At 24.3% G+C, this 16268-nt stretch overlaps 1 protein-coding gene across 1 annotated transcript in view; it reads left to right on the top strand.

Moving 5' to 3' along the window:
* Positions 1 to 16268, top strand: part of LOC122719085 (CCR4-NOT transcription complex subunit 6-like) — a 291170-nt gene that overhangs the window by 70245 nt on the left and 204657 nt on the right. The window lies entirely within an intron of this gene.

Genomic DNA, 16268 nt, shown 5'->3' with positions numbered 1-16268 from the left:
ACATTAGCATAAAATCATTAGTAAATATAAATCTTAAAATATTTATATTATACGTTATTATAAATACAATTATTTATTTTTCTTAGCATTTTAAGACGTCAAAATTATTTAATTAATCATTAACGTAACGATTAACATAATTAAAAATATTATTTTATTATAATTATTTCAAAAAGCATTTAATAAATATATAAATATATATTATTTAAATTAAAATAATCTAATCTAAATTACTATTTTATATTCATTTTATTACATTTATATTACATTTATTATATTTATTCCATTTTCGCAATATTTGCGCAGCACACAATAAAGAGTTCGCATCCAAATTGCGAAGAATTTCTCATTATCTATTTCTAGTGGCAATTCAAAAATGAAGTCTACTTTAGTAGACTCCAATATGCCAATAGCTTATAGGAAACTCTTGAAGAATTTTATGTTGCTCTTATGAATGCAAATTCACGATCGATAATTTTTCCAAAAATTTGGATGTTTATGTACTCTTTTCACCGAGACAAAAAGGATGGGGCTTCGTTTTATTGATTCAACCAATCACGTTTGACCACGTAGCATTATCTGTACCAATTACATAGGAAAATCATAGTATAAATTTATATATTTATAATTACAATTATTTATACGTTATATACATTAAATTAAAAGTTCATTAAAAGTAATAAATTCTTGAATAGTATATGATAATAAGTAAAAATATTTATAATTTTGTTATATTGGATATAATAATTTCATAGTAGATAATTAAAATTTCTTATCGATTTCGATCGCTTTCGATTTCTTATCGCTTCACAACTTATGAGAACCAAAAATGGAAAACATTTCTTATGAGTTAGAAAAAAAATGTTTTTGTTTTTTTATATATGTTATGTTTCTAAAAACATATGCGTATCTCAATTCTTTCCAGGAATTCATAGAATGCCTTTGTATCATTGTATTTTGTGTTCTTCAAAGCTTTTTTTCCTTAAAATATGGATATTTCCTTGATATTTATGTAAGCATTATATGTTTATATATCATATTATTATTTTCTTCGAATATAAATATAATATCTTTTAAGATTAAACTTTTATTTTTAAATTATTGATATAAAAAATTATTAGAATTTAATTAAAAATTTATTTCTTTAGAACTGGAAATTTTTCATTGCAAATAAACCATCAGAAAATTTATTATTAGACTCATAGAGAAAATTTACAATTTACGGCACAAATATTTATTTATTTATTCCAACATGGTTTTCACCATTGAAAGTATTCTCTTTGATCCCTTTTTCATCGATTGTCCTTTTTTATGTTTGGCAAAATTCTATAATAGTGCAATAATTAATTTTAAATTTCAGTATTTCACATTTAAACGAGTCAGATAATATTACAAGATAATTCTTTCGTCAATGAAATATAATATCGTCTAAATGCCATAGGAATAATCCAATGTTTCCACATTATCAAATAGATGCTTTGTTGTCATGGTTTTGACTTCAATCTCTTCAACCGACAAATCAATGTATACAAAAGCAAAATTATCGCCGACTATTTAAACGATGATGTCTTCAAATTACTGTTTGTTTTAAGTTGTCTGGCAGAGAAATATCTTGTAATTTTAGTCCAGATTTTACGTAGAAATATTCCACAATCGTATTAGGGTATATATCATGAAAAATTTTTTTAAATTTTCTAAATATTTCCAAAAATTGTTTTTGCATCATATATAGAGATATTCGAATATCTTTAATTTGGGATTATAGTTATTATTTTTAATTTAATATATATTATTTTTATTTTTAATATTGTTAGATAACAAATCGTTAATTGAAAACGGAATGGAGATGGCGTGATATGGCTCGTAAAGTTTAGGAGAGCATGAACAATTTATTAGTCATCTCGATCGAGTTATCTCTTACCTCAAACTACAATCGATTAACAATCACCGTTGAACTTATAAAGCACACCATTTTAATCAACATTGCAAATTTCGATTTTAAATTATAACGTAGTAAGCAATCGCGTTATTTTATGTCAAATTAGATAAATAAAATATAAAAAGCGATGATTCATACATATGGAAAGATGATCGAATCTAGAAGCCAAAATAAATATAAAAATATTTATCGAATAAATTTATTAAGTTAAAATTTAATATAAGAAATTTAAATTTGCATCAGATGAAGCGAGACAGCAATATGGTAGTATGATGAAGATATAATTATCTCATTTTATTTTCTTTCGTTTAACGTAAACTTTAATTATCTATAATTCAATAAACAAATTTCAACTGAAATTTTTGCATATCAATTTTTGTGTTAATTTTCTAAACTCGATTCTGCATATAGTAGTTATATAAAATTCGTAAATACTAACTATTGTTTTTTTAATTGATATTTAAATATTTTTTAATATACCTATTCACCATTTATTCAATATCAATATATTTCTTTTTTATTTTTCATAAAACTTTCATCACGAGTTATTGTCATCATACATTCTAAAGCAAAGGATTGCCGAGAAACCAAATTCATTTGTGATAATTCGTCGATATTAATCAAACGGTACGATTGTATATATATTCCTTTGTGGAACAAGATCTGTATTGAAATTGTCAATTGGTATGTATATATATCTATACATATTCTATAGTGTATCGTTATTTTATTCACAATTTACAATGTCCTTACCATTCTCTTCTCTGGTATTCGATAGTTATATTCTATAGAAAGTCTATAAAAAGTCTGATTCTATATCGTTGAAGTTATATCCATTAAAATATTGTATATAGATATTGCACTCACTAGTTTATGGATAACCAATTTTCGACTTACTTTTAAGTCTATGTTGAAACTGTATTGATTACGTATACACTTGACGCTTAAACAATATTATATGCAGATTTTTTTTTTTCATGTTAGATTTTATAGTATTTTATAATATTTTATGGTAATTATTTCGAATTAACTTATTAAAGATATCTGTCGTGAAGTGATATTTGTAAGATAAACAGACAACTGGTCTGATTTCTTTGTTATAATTAAATTGATATGTGAATTCTTTCTTATCGCCGAGTGAAGTCATAGATTTGCATCATGCAAATTTTCTTTGTTCCGTAAAACTGATGTCACTATGACCTATTTTTCTTTTGATACGTGCATATAAAAGTTGTAATCAATCTATCAAAGTTGTAATATTATCTATCGTTTTCAATAATTTTTTGTCAGGATTTCCAAGATTATTTATCTGCTTATATGAAAACTATTGAAAACTTGATCTTGCTTCACGTAAAACAAAATCCAAAATACACAGGATTCGACTGAATAATATATGCAATCACGTAACGATTTTTTATAACAACAAAATAAGAAAAAGAAATTTTTTTTTCCAAGATTTCATTTTCGAGGAAATTAAAGTTATAATATTTTGGAAATCTTTCGAGTGCAATTAAAATTGGTTAATTCTTGATACGTGAAAATGAAAAATAGAATTAATTTTATCTTGTTTAAAAATTAATTTTCGAGAAAAGCGAATTATAGAATTATATTTCTTGATTACACATATTACACTTCAATTTTCTCAAAAAACAAGGACTTAAGTAACAACAAAATTTCTTTTTTATTTTAATTTTTCACGATTGGAATAATATCCTATCGATCATTATCTTTGTATCCAATTAAAAGCCAATGAGTATACAATTCAAGAAAATTAAATATGAAATAATAATTTAATATGAATAATCTAATTTCTAAATAAAGAGCACAATAAATAAATTGAAAATATAAAAGATACTTAATCGATATAAATAAATAAATAAAAGTAAATTCTTAAATTCCTAATTAAATTAAAAACTTTATTATTATGCATTGCATAAAGTCAATAAATACTAATTTCTAATATTCATATCATATATTATTCTAATACAATTATTTATTTTTCTTAGCGCTAAGATGTCAAAATTATATTTAATAACTATTTCTTAAAATGTAACTTAACTAAAAATGTTATTTAAATACTTCAAAAAAATTATAAATATATTTAAATTTATAAGATCTTAATCCAATCTAAATTAATATATCATATCCTAAAACATTTACGAAATTTTTTTATTTGAAAAACTACTTACTTTTATATTATATAAACTCCATGTTGCTCCGACGAGTATCGAAAAAAATTCACGATTGATAATTTTTCGAAAAAATTCGATGTTTATATACCCTTTTCTTTGAGACAAAAGGTGCGAGGCCTCGTTTATTGTTTCATTGATTCAACCAATCACGTTCGACGACGTAGCATTATCTATACGTAACCATTTGATATCTTTTTAGAAAGTAATAGATTCTTGAATTGTACATGATAATAGGTAAAAATATTTAAAATTTTTTTTTTCTTATATTGGATATAATAATAAAGTTTCATAATAGTTTCATAATAGTAGATAATTAATTTGAAGTATTTATAAAAAATTAATAAAAAATTATTTGAAGACAATAATATCACCATCTTAATGATAATATTGTAGTAAAGGAACATACTATGTTGAACAATTAGTGTTAGCAAATGGAAATAGTAACATTCAATTTTCATTTCAATTTCCAATTAGCTTTGATTAGCTTAGACTATGATTTTCAATTACAATTATGATGATTTACAATTAAAATAAATAATTCTTTGATTCTTAATTAAATTGAAATCTTTATTATTATGCATTGCATAAAATCTATAAATAAATATTATTTAAATAATATTATAAATTTATAATATTCGTATCATATATTATTCTAATACAATTATTTATTTTTCTTAGCGCTGAGATGTTAAAATTATATCTAATAATAACTAATTCTTAAAAATTAACTTAATTAAAAATTTTATTGAAATAAATTTCAAAAAATTATAAATATTATTAAACTTATAATAACTTAGTTTAATCTAAATAGGATATATCATATCCTAATAGGCTTACGCGATTTTATTCTATTTGAAGAAGAATGTCTACTTACATATTTCTCGGTGGCGGGATCCTAACTCTAGTAGTAGCTCTATTACCAAAGACTACTGCCGCTTCTAATCTTACGTTTGCTACGTTATATTGCTTTGCGTATTTCCTCATCTCCCTTATCCTTCTTAACGATTCGATCCTTGACGGTGAATCTCTTCCCAAAATCTGTTGCCTCATTTTTCTTCTGATTTCCCGTTTATGGCGCCTTGCAGTTCGTTTCAAAATTTCATCAGATTTGCAGCCATTTTCGCGATACTCGAGCGGCACGCAACAAAGACTCCGCATCTAAATTGCGAAGAATTATATAATACTTCCAATGGCAATTCAAAAAAAATGAAGTCTACTTTAGTAGGCTGCAATATGCCAATAGTTTGTAGGAAACTCTTGAAGAATTTTATGTTGCTCTTATGAATGCAAATTCACGATTGATAATTTTTCCTAAAATTTTGATGTTTATATACCCTTTTCACCGACAGACAAAAGGGGCGGGGCCTCGTTTCATTGGTTCAACCAATCACGTTCGACCACGTAGCATTATCTGTACCAATTACATAGGAAAAATAATATAATATAAATAATATAAATTTATATATTTATAATTACAATTATTTATACATTATATTATAGTTATATACATTAAATTAAAAGTTCTTTAAAAGTAATAAATTCTTGAATAGTATATGATAATAAATAAAAATATTTATAATTTTGTTATATTGGATTTAATAATTTCATAGTAGGTAATTAAAATTTCTTATCGATTTCGATCGCTTTACAACTTATGAGAACCAAAAATAAAAAACATTTGAGTTAAGAAAACTTATGAGTTAGAAAAAAAATGTTTTTGTTTTTTTATATATGTTATGTTTCTAAAAACATATGCGTATCTCAATTCTTTTCAGGAATTCATAGAATGCCTTTGTATCATTGTATTTTGTGTTCTTCAAAGCTTTTTTTCTTAAAATATGGATATTTCCTTGATATTTATGTAAGCGTTATATGTTTACATATCATATTATTATTTTCTTCGAATATAAATAATATCGTAATATCTTTTAAGATTAAACTTTTATTTTTAAATTATTGATATAAAAAATTATTAGAATTTAATTAAAAATTCATTTCTTTAGAACTGGAAATTTTTCATTGCAAATAAACCATCAGAAAATCTGTTATTAGACTCATAGAGATAATTTACAATTTACGGCACAAGTATTTATTTATTCCAACATGATTTTCATCACTGAAAGTATTCCGTTTGATTCTTTTTTCATCGATTGTCCTTCTTTATGTTTGACAAAATTCTAGAATCGTGTCATAATTCATCATTAATTTTAAATTCCACTACTTTACGAGTACACTACACTTGAACGAGTCAGACATTTCGCCAGTAAAATATAATATTGTCCAAATACCAGAAGGATATGATGCCATTCATGACCTGTAAACATTATAAAATAGATGTCTTTATTGTGTGGTTTTGTATTCAATCTTTACAACCTCGACAGATCAGTGTATACGAAAACAAATATCGAGTATTTAGATGATGATGCCTTTGAATTACTGTTTGTTTTAAGTTGCCACAGACAGAGAATTATCTTGTAATTTTAATCCAAACTTTACGTAGAAATATTCCACAATCGTATTAAGATATATATCATTTTTCTTAAATTTCTAAATATTTCTTTAGAAAAATTATTTTTGCATCATATAGAGATATTCGAATATTTTTAATTTGGAATTATAGCTGTTATTTTTAATTTATTACATTATATTATTTTTATTTTTAATATTGTTATATAACAAATCGTTAACTGGAATAAAAACGCGATATGATTCGTAACGTTTACAAAAGCGTGAACAGTAACATTTATTAGTCATCTCGATGGACTTATTTCTTAGCTCAAACTACAATCGATTAATAATCATCGTTGAACTTATAAAGCACGGCAGTTTAACATTGTAAATTTTGTTTTTAAATTATAATGTAACAAGCTATTTTATGTCAAATTAGATAAATAAAATATAAAAAGTGATGATCGATTCATATATATGGAAAGGTGATCGAATCTAGAAGCTAAAATAAATATAAAAATTATTATTTATCGAATAAATTTATTAAGCTAAAATTTAATATAAGAAATTTAAATTTGCATCAGATGAAGCGAGACAGCAATATGTAGTATGATGAAGATAGAATTATCTCATTTTATTTTCTTTCGTTTAACGTAAACTTTAATTATCTATAAATCAATAAACAAATTTCAACCGAAATTTTTGCATACCAATTTTTGTGTTAATTTTCTAAATTCGATTCTGCATATAATAGTTCTATAAAATTCGTAAATATTACTATTGCTTTTTTAATTGATATTTAAATATTTTTTGATATACCTATTCACGTTTATTCAATATTTTTTTTTATTTTTCATAAAACTTTCGTCACGAATTATTGTCTTCGTGTATTCTAGAGCAAAGGACCGCCGGGAAATTAAATCCATTTGTAATAATTCGTCGATATTAATGAAACGATATGATTATATATATATTCTTCCGTGGAACAAGATCTCTATTGAAACACATGTCAATTGGTATATACATACGTCTGTACACATTCTATAAATTATCGTTATTCTATTCACAATTTTCAATGTCCTTATCATTCTCTTCTCTGGTATTCGATAGTTTAGCTATATTTTATAGAAAGTCAGATTCTATGTCGTTGAAGTTATATCCATTAAGATATTGCATATAAATATTGCACTCAGTTTATGGATAACCAATTTTCGACTCACTTGTAAATCTATGTTGAAACTTTATTGATTACGTTTACATTTGACTCTTGAATAATATTATATGCAGATTTTTTTTTTTTAAAAATTTCGAGTTAAATTTTATAATATTTTATAATATTTTATGGTAATAATTTCGAATTAAAGATATCTATTGTGAAGTGATATTTATAAGATATAAACATACAATTGGTCTGATTTCTTTGTTATAATTAAATTGATATGTAAATTCTTTCTTATCGCCGAATGAAGTCATAGATTTGCATCATGCAAATTTTCTTTATTTCGAAGAGCTGATGTCATTATGACCTACTTTTCTTTTGATATGTATATGTAAAAGCTGTAATCAAAATATTATCTATCGTTTTCAATAATTCTTTATCAGGATTTCCAAGATTATTTATCTGCTTTTATGACTATATTGAAAACTTGATCTTGTTTCACGTAAAAAAAAAATCCAAAATTCACATGATTCGACTGAATAATATATGCAATCGGGCGCAGGATGATTTTTTATAAAAAAAAATAAGAAAAAGAAATACAATAAAATTTTTTCTTCCAAGATTTTATTTTCGAGGAAATTAATATTTTAGTATTTTGAAAATCTTTCGAGTACAATTAAAATTGGTTAATTCTCGATACGTGAAAATGAGAAATAGAATTAATTTTATCTCGTTTAAAAATTAATTTTCGAGAAAAACGAATTATTGAATAATCATCTATATTTCTTGATTGTACATATTTCATTTCGATTTTCTCAAAAAACAAAGAAAAGCTAAAAAAAAATAAATAATTTTATTAGAATAATATATGATATGAATATTAGAAATTAGTATTTATTGATTTTATGCAATGATAATAAAGTTAAGAATAATAATAAAGTTTTTAATTTAATTAAGAATATAAGAATTTACTTTAATTGTAAATCATAGTTACATCATCAAATCAAAAATATACAAGAAAAAAATTTCACATTACAAATATTACAAGATAATTCATCACTTCATTCTATTTTTCAATTTTCGAAATATATCAAATTTTTGTATTTGTCTTTCCAATTTTCCATAAATAAATTAAAAATTGAAATAAAAATTGAATGTTATTATTTCGAATTGATTCGAATATTAATTCTGAAACAGACTGCAAGGCGCCATAAACGGAAATAAAAGGAAAATGAGGGAACAGATTTTGGGATGAGATTCATCGTCAAGTATCAAATTGTTAGAAGGATAGGGGAGTTAAGGAAATATAGCAAGTATAAGATTAGAACCAGCAGTAGTCTTTGGCAATAGAGTATCCTCCTATCGAGAAATATAACAATTACATAGTTAAATTAATTTTCGAGAAAAACGAATTATAGAATAATCGTCTATATTTCTTGATTATACATATTTCATTTCGATTTTTTTCTCAAAAAACAAAGAAAAGCTAAGAAAAATAAATAATTGTATTAGAATAATATATGATATGAATATTAGAAATTAGTATTTATTGACTTTATGCAATGCATAATAATAAAGTTTTTAATTTAATTAGGAATCTAAGAATTTATTTTAATTGTAAATCATAATCACATCATCAAATCAAAAATATACAAGAAAAAAATTTCACAAATTACAAAATATACAAGGAAATTCATCACATTCTATATCTCAATTTTCGAAATACATTAAAATCAATTCCTTGAATTTGTTTTTTCAATTTTCCAAAGAAAATTGAAAATTTAATGTTACTGAAAATTTCCATCTGTTAATATTAACTGTTCATCATAGTATGTTCCTTTACTATCATTAAGATAATTAATATCATTAAGATATTATTAATATCATTAAGATGGTGATATTTTTGTCTTCAAATAATTTTTGAGTTAAATATAAATACTTCAAATTAATTATCTGCTATGAAATTATTATGAAACTATTATATCTTATATTTTGTTATGAAACATAAGAAAATTTTAAATATTTTTATCTATTGACATGTACTATTCAAGAATCTATTATTTCCTATGTTATAAAATGTTTATGTACAGATAATGCTACGTGGTCGAACGTGATTGGTTGAATCAATGAACTGAAACGAAGCCCCACCCCTTTGGTCTCGGTATAAAAGGGTATATAAACATCCAAATTTTTGGAAAAATTATCAACCGTGAATTTGCATTCATAAGAGCAACATGAAATTCTTCAATAGCTTCCTACAAGCTATTGGCATATTGGAGCCTACTAAAGTAGACTTCATTTTTTTTCAATTGCCACTGAAAGTATCTCAGATAATTCTTCGCAATTTAGATGCGGAAAAATTATTAATCGTGAATTTTTTTATTAAAGCAATATGAAATTCTTCAACAGTATCCTAACCAAACTATTGGCTATATACTACTTTAGTATATTGGAATTTACTAAAGTAGACTTCATTTTTAAATTGCTATTGGAAGTATCATAGATAATTCTTCGCAATTTGGATGCGGAATCTTTGCTGTGTGAAATTGCAATACTAAATTTAAAAATAGGCCAGATATTTTTTATTAATATTTTTTTCCTTCTTCGTTTTGAATATGATGTGATTTGATTACAAATAGCGAATACTCAGAACAGATTCGAAGATTATTTGATCAAACAAAATAGCGGAATGGTTTTAGAAATACTAACATTACAAGTTCGATAAATCTTTGTGTCAACGAACGGCAATCGTCTTCTGCATGTGTCCACAAACTTATTATTAGTCATCATAGTCTAGCTTCTAAATTCTACACTTTCTTATTCATTTATGTACACAGCCAGATGATAATGACATATACAATTTAATTTGTTATTTGATGAAAATGGGGACAAAGTGAGTCGATAATATAATGAAAATAGTACTATCTTTCTTACTTTATTCTACTGTTATAAGAACCGTTTATAATGTTATAAAGCTTCGCTTGACACACAACTTTTTTATTGCATTTCTAATATTATATATTCTCTAAAATATATATATATTCTCTAAAAATATGTCGAGAATATATTAACATCCTGTAAAACAATGTTCGACAAAAAATCACAAAAATTGAATCGGCAAAGTATAACGCTGTAAAATTACAGTGAGAATAAATGATTTTGTTGGAAGTATTTACGGCCTTGTTCGAAGTTATATTTTAAGTTGGAGAAATTATACGGAGTGAAAACTTTCATATTTTTGCATTCTTCGATATTTTTCACTTGATCAAAAATTTTGTTACTTTCTCGATACTATTTACTTTTCTTCTTTTAGCTTTAAGCTATTAATTATAATATTTATAAATAATAATTCCAATATATATAAATTAAAATTTATAAATTATTATTTTTGTGTTTGTATACGGAAGAAATATTTTTAACATTGAAGAGAATAACGAATAGTTCAGTTTTTTTTGAAACGAAAAGAAATGAAATAATTAATTTAACAAGTAAAGTAAACAAAACTGAATGAAATTTAAAATAAATCTATTGAATTTAAGTTGATTTATTTCTTTTCAAGACGTGTCTAAAATCTTATTATATATTTTATTAATAAGATATTATTATATCTTATCTTATTGTATTATCATATACACATACACACAAAGGAATATTTTTTGTCTAGTAGAAATACTTTTGATTTTGTCTAGTTACTGTACGTTTGTTACTGTTTGAGCGTGAACTTAGAATCTTCGTCAATCAGTTGGCTAATACTCTGGAGAAACGAAGTTTTCCCTCGAAAGAGGGTAGTTAGAGTAATAGGAGAATCGTTGGAAAGAGAGGAGCATCTAAAACGACAAAAATAGAACACTAGATTGGCGTTCATCGATTTTCTGTCGCTTTGAAATGCAACGTCTGCAGTAAACTGCTTTGTAATACTTGATCAACTGACCGAATTAAGGAAAAATTACAAACGAATTATATTCTAACTATATTCAATATAACGACACGCATGAGTTGAGATTCAGAATAAATTATTGAATAGAAAAGGTCTTTAGAATTAAAACTTTTGATTTTGTAATTTATTTTACCGTTTATTTGTAATTAACATCAAATTATTAATTAAATAAGAATACCAGAATTATTTTGGTATCCTAAAATTATTTTTCATAACATAATTTATTAGTTAGTAAGTTATTAATATAACAATTAATTCAATATTTCATATTTGCAATATTTACAAGAAAAAGATGAAAATGTTAATAATTTGTTTATAAAATTATATATATTTATGTAAATAATTAATTACGTTACGTTATTGTTGATAAATATGAAAAAATTTATTTTTATCTTTTACTTTTTATTTTAGCAAAGTGTTCTTTTCTCAAATTTCTCTTTCCTTTCTTTTTAGTAAAATTGTATTTTTTATTTTGTATGAAGAAATAGATTTTTATTCTTTATTCTTTATTTCTTATTTCAGTACATTATTTTTCTTTTTCTTTTCATTGAAATTGTATTTTCGTATATATTTACAATAAAAATATCAATTTTATTATCGAGAAAATGTACGTATAAATGTATAATTAATAATTCAAAGTTATTTGTTATAATCAATAATATATTCAAGCATATCGATTAGAAAAATATTCATTTTGTAATTTCAATGTATTATAAGATATACATATATTTTAATGGCATTGTTTTGATCGAGCTGTAGAGCTAGGAACAATCGTATTTATTTTAATCTGTTCTATCGTCGGTCGATATATAGGCACGACCTTTTATTTTCCCGACGAGAATGGACGAATCGAATCACGAGTTTTATACGGTGTTCATTCATTTCTTCCAATTAAACCAATCGAAACATCGAACGGATTCGAAATATTTAGTAGATCCGAATCCGTTCGTTGTTCAGATTTTGTTTGCACCAGTTTCCCCCAAGTTTGGAAAACGTTCCAATGCGTTGACACGAATCTCAAAATTCGATTGGTATCGAAGCAAACACAATCTTAGTGTAACGTAAATTAGATTTGTGACTATTGATTTCCTTATCGATAAATATCGATGTATTGATATTCGATAATTCAATATGTTGGTAATATCATTAAAATATCGATAACAGATGAAAATAATTAGAATTCCTTTTTTTTTTAATTTAAACTTACTAAATTTAAAAAAATTAAGAATAAGGGATATTTCATTTTTGATTTTTTTATTTTTTTTAAAACATGTTTAAAATCTTTAAGATATAATACGAATAGAAATGTTAAAAATCTATTTATTTTTACTGCAACTTATTATAAATAATATTTTTACATGTCTTAATAATAATTTTCAATAAAAAAAAAAAGATAGAAATCATCACTTTCATATATCAATAAAATACCGATAATCGATAATAAAAATTTTAAATAGATCCTTTTGCCTGGTCAAAAATGTTATTTCATTTTCAATGATCCTCGAATCTTTGATATATACCTGTCGAATGGCCGGCTTTCTCCCGGTAACACGTGTCTCAACTCGGTCAGAGCTTTCTAACGTGATGGAAATCGAAATCCATTCAAGATACTTGTTTATACATTGTTCAGAAATATTCGAATATATCTGTTTTTTTTTTTTTTTTTTTTTTTTACAAAATATATTTTAATTACAATACAGTATATAGAAGAATTTATTCTTATATTGTGAATAATGTGACGTTTGTAAAATTAATTAATAATAACGCGGAAAAAAGCTTTATTTTTTTTTAAATTATGTTTTTTCAGGTGTTTTTATTATCTACATGCAGTTATATAAGTTTTTGTATGTATTTTATAAAGAGGTGATTTTTATTCAATTAAATTATAACATAGCATAATAATATAATAACACATTTGTTTTTTAATATATGAAACGAAATAATTTTCATTTATATTTATGTAGAATATGCTAGCTTCGCAATGAAATGTTGCAAAATCTTATTGTTTAATGTTTAAAAATGTTTTATTAATTTAGAAAAATCATGTTGACTTTTGTTACTGATTAAATGAAGAATTTTAAATGATATATAAATATTTTATTTACGAATATATCGAAAATTTTACAATAGAAGAAAGCAAATTTATATTTGAGTTATATAATGTGTAATATATTTAAAAAAAGAAATGTAAATTTTATAAAGAACATTAAATTCAAATAAAAACATATGATCTTTTTGGGGAATAAAACTCAATTCTAATCTTTTTTCGATCTAATAGAAAATTTTTATTATTAATAAATTTTATTATTTATTGCTAACATTTTGATAATTCAATCAATATCAAAAATAGTTTTAAATTTGAAAAACTTAATAATTATTAACAATCATATCGTATGAAAATATATATTGTTTTATTTAATGTTTTTTATTTAATTAAATTAAAATAATAATTTTATAAAATTTAGTTTTTTTTAATTTTCTTAAAATTGTTATAAATGAATTTGTTATTTTTATTATGAGAATAATTTTTTATTTATTCTCATTTTATTTATAAGACGATAATATTTATTTATAAATATTCTATGTTCAAAGGATGGTATTCTATCTTGTTTTAATTTAGAAATCAATTTAGATGAAGTAACTATTGCAGTTAGATATAAAAGAAGATAATTTTCGTTTTCATGTTCATATTATATATTAAAAAAGATATAAATACAAAAAAGAGAAAAATATATTTGCTACATTTTTGAAATTAAAAATATAAATAAAAGTAAAGCGAACACGATATTATATATAATATTATATCTCAGAATGAGTGGTGAAATTATTAATATACATATTTAAATTTAAAATTTTCCAAAAAATCTCGAAAAAATATAAAGAACATTTACTATTAGATTATATAATAGTTTTCACAATATTCATAATGAATAAAATTAAATATATGGACGTTATAGCAAATCAATTGTTTTTATATTTTTAAAATCTATATATATATGTATATAAACATATAAATATAACTTCAACTTTTGTAATAATTTCAGTTTTTAATTAGCAAAGAAAATTCTGGTTTTCATTTCTTTTATCAAATATTAACCCTTTCTTAAAAATGTAACATGCTATACAGGATTTCATACGTATTCATGAAATATTTTTAGAGGATCGATTTTAGAAATTAAAAATATAACAATTGATATACAAAAATTAAGGCTTATTTATTATATTATAAATTATGTTTGCATTAGAAAAATGGAGAAAAAACAAAATAAATAAAATGAAATCATTCTGTCTCTCTTGCATCGCCATCGTATTCTATTTCTGCCTGACTTCATATACAATATCATATATATATATATTTCTTATTTAAAAAAAAATAATTTTATTAATATAACAAAAGCAATAAATTGATCGATACTGCAAGCTCAATATTCGATAATAAAATTCTTTCTTAATTCTTTAAAGAAACGATAATATTGCTTCTAGTCGTCAATTAATAAACACACTTTTAATAAAGTTCAAATACCACTAAATAGTACGTAATTTGACAAAGTATCCGGATACTCGCAAACAGTAGTTTCTCGTGATACTCTCCCTCTCTTTCTTTCTCTTCGCGAAGTAGTTGCATTCTCTATACTGTCGACCGTAAACCCGCGAACAATCACGATAATGGATACCTTCTAGGAAAAGTTATAGTCGTTTCGGTGTAATAATCGTCCCTCGAAAGGAGCAAGCGAAAGAGTAGGAAAAGAAAAGGGAAAGAAGGGGGGGGAAAAAAAAAAGATGAAGCTTTTGGCCGGTCCCGTGGAGACAGATCTGAGAAAGTGTGCGGAAACGTATCCCACGGTGGTTGTTTTCGGCAGTACAAAAGGTAGAAGGTCTGTGTTGTTTTTGGCGCGGAACCGAGGCATGTGGTCGACACTTCTCGTAATCGATGTACTAACTTGCCCAGCTTTCTTCCCCAGGATTGGTCCGCGTTTCCCCCTATTCGTCTTTCTTTTCTCTTATTTTTTGCGCCCATCTTCCTTCTCCCCCCTCCTACTACTTTTTTCTCTCGACCTGAAAAACAGCAGACCGTGTGTTCAGTTAATGGTCAAGCGTTAAAAAATTATTCCTAACGAACGAATCCATTTTTTCCCGGAATAAAACCGATGAAATATTTTTGTAATTATTGGAATACTATAAATCGTTGGTTCGGAAGTTAGTCAACGTTTTGAAAAATAAAATGGCAAAAATTCGTGAAGTGGTTCGACCAGTTTTCAAGCTGTAGTTCACCTGATGTATAGGAATGGGGGTTGTATTATCGGGAAATGGATTACCGTGAAGAGACCATGGATGGTCAATTTTTCCTGAAATCACCTAATATTTAAATGCTTCGATAGTGAATGACGGTTAATGCCATGGAGTATTTATTTGTAAAATCGAGATATTTATGAACGATAAATCAAATATTTTATACCTGCAAAAATATATCGATGCTTATTCGTTTTTTGCGTATGAATCATTCGACAAACTATCTCTGGTTTTTGATTTTTTATTTTAATTTTTACGTATGGATAGATTAATTCTATGCATGAATTTTAATAACATATATGA

The sequence above is a fragment of the Apis laboriosa genome, unplaced genomic scaffold (assembly GCF_014066325.1).
Source record: "Apis laboriosa isolate Shangri-la unplaced genomic scaffold, ASM1406632v1 scaffold69_cov144, whole genome shotgun sequence".
NCBI lineage: Eukaryota > Metazoa > Arthropoda > Insecta > Hymenoptera > Apidae > Apis > Apis laboriosa.
This window is presented reverse-complemented; position numbering and strand designations above follow the sequence as displayed.